Source organism: Ranitomeya imitator, chromosome 5 (assembly GCF_032444005.1).
Source record: "Ranitomeya imitator isolate aRanImi1 chromosome 5, aRanImi1.pri, whole genome shotgun sequence".
NCBI lineage: Eukaryota > Metazoa > Chordata > Amphibia > Anura > Dendrobatidae > Ranitomeya > Ranitomeya imitator.
The window spans coordinates 90,204,592-90,212,648 of record NC_091286.1 but is presented as its reverse complement, the minus strand read 5'-3'; positions in this window follow the sequence as shown (position 1 = coordinate 90,212,648).

Genomic DNA, 8,057 nt, shown 5'->3' with positions numbered 1-8,057 from the left:
AAATGCATGTCGGGTGTGGTGGTCCCCACAGGCTTTATATCTTCAGGTAATTATTAGTGATGAGTGAGTATGCTCATTACTCAGATTTCTCCGAGCATGCTTGAGTGGTCTCCGAGTATTTTGGCGTGCTTGGAGATTTAGTTTATGCCGACGCAGCTGCATGATTTGCAGTTGCTAGACAGCTTGAATACATGTGGGGATTGCCTATTTGTTAAGCAACCCCCACACGTATTCAAGCTGTCTAGCAGCCGCAAATCATGCAGCTGTGTCGACAAACTAAATCTCCGTGCACGCAGAAATACTCGGCGACCACCCAAGCATGCTCAGAGAAATCTGAGTAATGAGCATACTCGCTCATCACTAGTAACTATACCTTGTATATGTTTATTTTATGACTACCCTCTTGTTAAGCTATCATGACAAAATAACTATTTTTATTTAGTTTAACAAAGTACATATCCTTACACACCCCATACAGTCATGGCCAAAAGTATTGACACCCCTGCAATTCTGATAGTTAATACTCAGTTTCTTCCTGAAAATGATTGCAAACACAAATTCTTTGGAATTATTATCTTAATTTAATTTGTCTTAAATAAAAAAACACAAAAGAGAATGAAGCAAAAAGCAAAACATTGATCATTTCACACAAAACTCCAAAAATGGGCCAGACAAAAGTATTGGCACCCTCAGCCTAATACTTGGTTGCACAACCTTTAGCCAAAATAACTGCGACCAACCGCTTCCGGTAACCATCAATGAGTTTCTTACAATGCTCTGCTGGAATTTTAGACCATTCTTCTTTGGCAAACTGCTCCAGGTCCCTGATATTTGAAGGGTGCCTTCTCCAAGCTGCCATTTTTAGATCTCTCTACAGGTGTTCTATGGGATTCAGGTCTGGACTCATTGTTGGCCACCTTAGAAGTCTCCAGTGCTTTCTCTCAAACCATTTTCTAGTGCTTTTTGAAGTGTGTTTTGGGTCATTGTCCTGCTGGAAGACCCATGACCTCTGAGGGAGACCCAGCTTTCTCACACTGGGCCCTACATTATGCTGCAAAATTTGTTGGTAGTCTTCAGACTTCATAATGCCATGCACACGGTCAAGCAGTCCAGTGCCAGAGGCAGCAAAGCAACCCCAAAACATCAGGGAACCTCTGCCATATTTGACTGTAGGGACCGTGTTCTTTTCTTTGAATGCCTCTTTTTTTCTCCTGTAAACTCTATGTTGATGCCTTTGCCCAAAAAGCTCTACTTTTGTCTTATCTGACCAGAGAACATTCTTCCAAAACATTTTAGGCTTTTTCAGGTAAGTTTTGGCAAACTCCAGCCTGGCTTTTTTATGTCTCGGCGGGGTGAGAAGTGGGGTCTTCCTGGGTCTCCTACCATACAGTCCCTTTTCATTCAGACGCCGACGGATAGTACGGGTTGACACTGTTGTACCCTCGGACTGCAGGGCAGCTTGAACTTGTTTGGATGTTAGTCAAGGTTCTATATCCAACATCCGCACAATCTTGCGTTGAAATCTCTTGTCAATTTTTCTTTTCCGTCCACATCTAGGGAGGCTAGACACAGTGCCATGGGCTTTAAACTTCTTGATGACACTGCGAACGGTAGACACAGGAACATTCAGGTCTTTGGAGATGGACATGTAGCCTTGAGATTGCTCATGCTTCCTCACAATTTGGTTTCTCAAGTCCTCAGACAGTTCTTTGGTCTTCTTTCTTTTCTAAATGCTTAATGTGGTACACACAAGGACACAGCACAGAGGTTGAGTCAACTTTAATCCATGTCAACTGGCTGCAAGTGTGATTTAGTTATTGCCAACACCTGTTAGGTGCCACAGGTAAGTTACAGGTGCTGTTAATTACACAAATTAGAGAAGCATCACATGATTTTTCGAACAGTGTCAATACTTTTGTCCACTCCCTTTTTTATGTTTGGTGTGGAATTATATCCAATTTGGCTTTAGGACAATTCTTTTTGTGTTTTTTTATTTAAGACAAATTAAATGAAGATAATAATACCAAACAATTTGTGTTTGCAATCATTTTCAGGAAGAAACTGAGTATTATCTGACAGAATTGCAGGGGTGTCAATACTTTTGGCCATGACTGTATATTTCAGTTGTGCTCATTAAGAATAAGGAACTCATGTGTGTCTAGGTGTGTGCTTTCTCTGTAAAAAATCATTCTATTAGTCACTATTTGATATGTGAATAATCTGCCATTATGTATTATACTTGGAATAATAGAACAACTGATCATTTTGTGTGCGTAATAGGATAAAACAACTAATAGGTGATTTGTGTGTATACATATCTTGTGTATGGTTGTGAGGATTTTTTACAGTCCTGGACAAACCCACCTTTTTTCCTTGTATCTGTGGCAATTGTCTCACGGTTTTAACATATATTTTTTATGAAGTTCAATAATAAAAATTTCTATTTAATCAATATATGGCTGTGTGTAAAGCCTTTTGCTTTTTGGTGTAATATCATGCTTCTGCTTTATGGCCTCACTGCAGTGGCGTAGGAAGGGGGGTGCGGGGGGGGCGGTCCGCCCCGGGCGGCACAATGCTGGGGGCGGCCGGCGCTGCAGAAGAAGATAAAAAAAAAAAAAAAAAAGACGCCCCTTTAAATCTTCGGGCGGCGCCGTCCGCCGCCACGACCAGGGCCAGCTCCCCCCACCCCCGGGTCCCGCCCCCGCCCCCGCCCCCCGCTCTATACTCACCTCTCCTGGTTCCTGCGGCGCCGGCAGCTGCAGCCTCCTCTGACTCTGCGACGTCTCAGAGCAGAGGGCGCGATGACGTCACTACTGTGCGCGCCGCTCTGCCTCTCTGTCCTGAGCGTCGCAGAGCCGGAGAGACGCTGACTGCACCGGACCTGCGCTGGGAACGGGAGAGGTGAGGATTTTACTTTTTTTTTTTTTTCTTTATTTCTGACTGTCTGGGGCTGGGGCAATGCTGGAGACCATGGGGCAGAATGCTGGACACACTGGGGCAATAATACAGGAGACCATGGGGCAGATTGCTGGACACACTGGGGCAATACAGGAGACTATGGGGCAGATTGCTGGACACACTGGTGCAATACAGGAGACCATGGGGCAGATTGCTGGACACACTGGGGCAATACTGGAGACCATGGGGCAGATTGCTGGACACACTGGGGCAATACAGGAGACTATGGGGCAGATTGCTGGACACACTGGGGCAATACAGGAGACCATGGGGCAGATTGCTGGACACACTGGGGCAATACAGGAGACCATGGGGCAGATTGCTGGACACACTGGGGCAATACAGGAGACTATGGGGCAGATTGCTGGACACACTGGGGCAATACTGGAGACCATGGGGCAGAATGCTGGACACACTGGGGCAATACTGGAGACCATGGGGCAGAATGCTGGACACACTGGGGCAATACTGGAGACCATGGGGCAGAATGCTGGACACACTGGGGCAATACTGGAGACCATGGGGCAGAATGCTGGACACACTGGGGCAGTACAGGAGACTATGGGGCAGAATGCTGGACACTCTGAATACTGGAGACCATGGGGCAGATCTCAGGACACATTGAGGCAATGCTGGAGACCCTGGGGCAGACTTCTGGACATACTGGGGCAATACTGGAGACCATGGGGCAGATTGCTGGACACACCGGGGCAATACTGGAGACCATGGGGCAGAATGCTGGACACACTGGGGCAATACAGGAGACCATGGGGCAGATTGCTGGACACACTGGGGCAATACTGGAGACCATGGGGCAGAATGCTGGACACACTGGGGCAGTACAGGAGACTATGGGGCAGAATGCTGGACACACTGGGGCAATACTGGAGACCCTGGGGCAGATTGCTGGACACACTGGGGCAATACTGGAGACCCTGGGGCAGATTTCTGGACACATTGAGGCAATGCTGGAGACCCTGGGGCAGACTTCTGGACACACTGGGGCAATGCTGGACACTGGGGCAGATTGCTGGACACACTGGGGGTAATATACTGGACACACTGGGGCAATGCTGGACACTGGGGGTAATATGCTGGACACACTGGGGCAGACTGCTGGACACACTGGGGAAAGGCTGGACACTGGGGCAGATTGCTGGACACACTGAGGGCAGATTGCTGGACACACTGGGGGTAATATGCTGGACACACTGGGGCAGATTGCTGGACAACATGGGGGTAATATGCTGGACACACTGGGGGCAGGACTTGAGGCATGGGCAGAATGTAGATACGGGGCATGATTGGAGACACGGGGCAGGATTGGATCATGGGGCAGGACGGATACGATGGAGGCTGGTGGGGCAGGATGTGGAGATCATATGGGGTAGAATGGATACTCATGAGGGCAGGATACGACAACATATGGCTGGAGCCAGGAATGAGATAAACGGGGCCAGGGTGGGGAATATTATTACCATAGGGGATAATTAAGGGATATTGTTACTGCAGTGATGTATTTATTTTATTTTTTGAGTATACTGTTTTAAATGGGGGGGGCGGTCCTGTTACTGTGCAGAGTGACACTATATCACCTTTTTTTCTTCATGTGGTGTAATGTAGAAGTTGTGAAAAATTAAGTAATGTGTTCTGCAAGCGGAGCTCGAGATAACTGTGTTATTTCCTGCAGAAACGAGTCCTGGCTGGAAGGAATGATGGCGGTCTGTGCTGGATAAAAGATGAAGGACTTCACCTAGAGACGTCACTGGTGAGTCAGTGTTACCTATACACTGACACTATACACTGTATACTATATAGAGGTCCTGTGTATAATGTCACCAGTGATCTCTGTATTACCTCTACACAGACACTGCATACTAAGTACAGATCTCCTGTGAATACTGGCACTTATGGTGATAGTATTGTGGTTTTTTTTTTTATTACTGATCAGTATTGTAGTATTCAGTCACTATGTGGTGGTAATATGTGGTCTGGAAATGGTGCGGTGGTATTTGTCCCTTGTATGTAGTATTATTCGGTCACTATGTGGCCTGGTCATGGTGTGGTGGTATTAAGTCACAGGTGTGGCATGTGGGGGTGACACCATTAGGCCCAGTTTAAGTTCTACAAAACAGGAAAACCATTTTTGGTAACCTTTGTGTGTATTGAGCTGGGGGGGGGGGGGGGGGGGGGGGCGCCAAACTCGGGAACAGCCCCGGGCGGCAAAAGCTCTAGCTACGCCTCTGCCTCACTGTGCAGGATAATAGTCGGTGTATGCGTGAGCGTCCCCCTTACACATGCATGTGGTTAAAGACAACCCACAGGTTCCTGATATGTCCATTTTACATAATATTTGCATTTTATATGAAATTAAACTGCAGGAGAATCATGTCCCTGGTATTCCTCCAGGAAATGCAAGAATAAAGAGACAACTTTGTATTAACATTCCTTTCTTAGTATGTTTCCCTTCTCAATGAATTCTGACTCTGCCCAGTCAGACCTGACAATACCAGATTCTGTAGACACATAGTCCATTGATAAGAGGAATGCTATTGCCTTGTTGTCAATTTATTTATAAATTTCCAGTATGAGCAACACTGGGACAACACAATGTAGGATTTTAGGAAAAGATTCTATAGAATTTTTACTTATTAAATTAATTGTAAGTTTGGATCTTATAAGCTTTTAATTGAATTGGCATATTGTCACGAGGGTGTCAGGTCTCCCTGGAAGACCAAAGTTAGACTGTCATGTCAGGTAGGAATCAAAGGTCTGTAGAGATGGCGTGATTGTGTCCCATAGTAAATGGATTAAGTTTCCTCTGGTGCTGAAGAGGTTAACAACCTTTTCTATACTGGTAAGAAACATACAGTGCAGCTCTATTTCACTGCTTCTTATCTAGTCATTACCTCTTTCTATAATAACTGGTCAGACCTTCTTGTCCCTGCCAGTGAAAAATTCATCTTCCTGTGCTGTGTGCTAAAGCTAAGTGGTTGGAGTAGGGTTGTTGTACTTGTGTTGTGTTTTGTTGTAGTATGTGTGTGTTTATCTCCAGGTCCCTGTTCCCATTTAGTTTATTCCTCCCTGTTCCTATCCTCCTCCTTATTGTTGGTAAGTGCTTTTGTACAATAGAGGTTTTCTGTTATCCCTGTTTTGTCTTTGTGTCTTGTTGTACATTTATGTCCAATGCTTCATGGGGATGGGGAATGGGACAGATCAGGGTTTAACAGGATCATAGTAAGGTTGGAGTTTCAGCCTCTGTAAATCCCCAGGTTCCTGGTTGTCACAGTGGCACTGCTTTCCTCATGGGGAGAGTGATGTCCCTCTTGGAAGCGAGGAAGGATCTTCTTTATCAGTTAAACACAAGCATGCAACATGTTCACACTCCAGGCCAGAAGGGGGAGCTCTGATCCAGCTTGTGGGTGGCTCCCCTATATATACTCTGGTCTGGAGGGAAAGTCAGCCAGTCTGAGAGAGAGTTCCTGTCAGAGAGACAGAGGAGAAAGGAGCAGAGCGGCCGTGCAGCCACGAGAAGTGCTGCAGCTCCTAGGGAAAGAGAAAGACGAATGGATTGTAGAGAGCGTGTTGGAGAAAGGAAGGGCAGGAGAGTGAGAACTGGGAAGAAGAACTGCAACTGGGCTACCTCCCTACAGAGCGGAGACACCAGTAGCCGGAAGACCAAGGTTGTGAGGGACTCCAAGACTCGCAGCAGAAACCGGCAGGACAGCTGGACTACACGTCACCTGTCCACCCTAACACCTGGAGACACAGTGGCGCATAGAACCCTGGTCATGATAGAGACCCTGTAAAAAAGCTCAAGCCACCAGTCATAGGGGTTTGTGTCCCACCTTTAAGGAGGACAGAGAGAACAGTGAGGACCTTGATGGAAGCCACAGGCAGCAAGGGACTACACTACAGTGCTAGTAGGAAGGCTTCTAACTCCACCAGGTAAAGGGGACTCTGAACTCGCTTCCAAGCTGGCCGAATCCTGCCTGTACTTGTGATCTGGTGCCCCGAACTATGGCTGCCTGAAGTTTTCAGTAAACCAGGTAAATAGACTGCAAACCTGTATCCTCTGTTTTTTTCTACACTACCCACCATCTCCATCTACACACCGGGAGTCCTGGGGACCCAGCTTCATCTGTGGGATGTTATACCATCTTAGTTGCCATAACATCACCCCTTTAAGCAGTGTCGGTCACCTCTGACCGAGAACCACAGGTGGTGTCACGAACACAAACTTTATTCCAAACTCCTTTTAGGACATTCCCTTTTACTTGGGCGCCCAGAGCCACGGACCGGGTCGCCACCACCGTGACATCCCCTTTAAGTACCGGACCCGATACCTAGTATCCCAACGGCCCTGTTGGCTTTCCACCTCTCTACCTTTAAGAATACCCCCTGGACAGGCATAGTTAGGGTCCCAGTTCCAGGGACACTTGAGGCTGCCCTTCCTTACCGAAGATCGTCACAGTGTGACACATATTATGTTATATATGTGCTTAGCTATACACGGGCACTATTTTAAAGGGAACCTGTCACCCCCAAAATCAACGATGAGCTAAGCCCACCTGCATCAGGGGCTTATCTACAGAATTACAGAATGCTGCAGATAAGCCCCCGATGTAACCTGAAACATGAGAAAAAGAAGTCAGATTATACTCACCCAGGGGCGGTCCTGCTGCGGTTCGGGTCCGATGGGTGTCGCTTTCGGTCCAGGGCCTCCCATCTTCTTACGATGACGTCCTCTTGTTGCATTCACACTGCGGCTCTGCCGCAGGCGTACTTTGTCTGCCCTGTTGAGGGCAGAGCTTAGTACTGAAGTGCACAGGCGCCGGGAAAGGTCAGAGAGGCCCGGCACCTGCGCACTGCAGTACTTTGCTCTGCCCTCAACAGGGCAGACAAAGTACGCCTGCGGCGGAGCTTGTTATGAAAGGTAATTCAGTACCACAATGGACATAGAGGTCAGCAATAACCCAAAAAACAAGAACGAGCTCTGAGACGTGGGAACTCTGTTGACCGCAATCCCTAATCCTCTCCAACCACACTAAAGGCAGCCGTGGATTGCGCCTAACGCTGCCTATGCAACTCGGCACGGC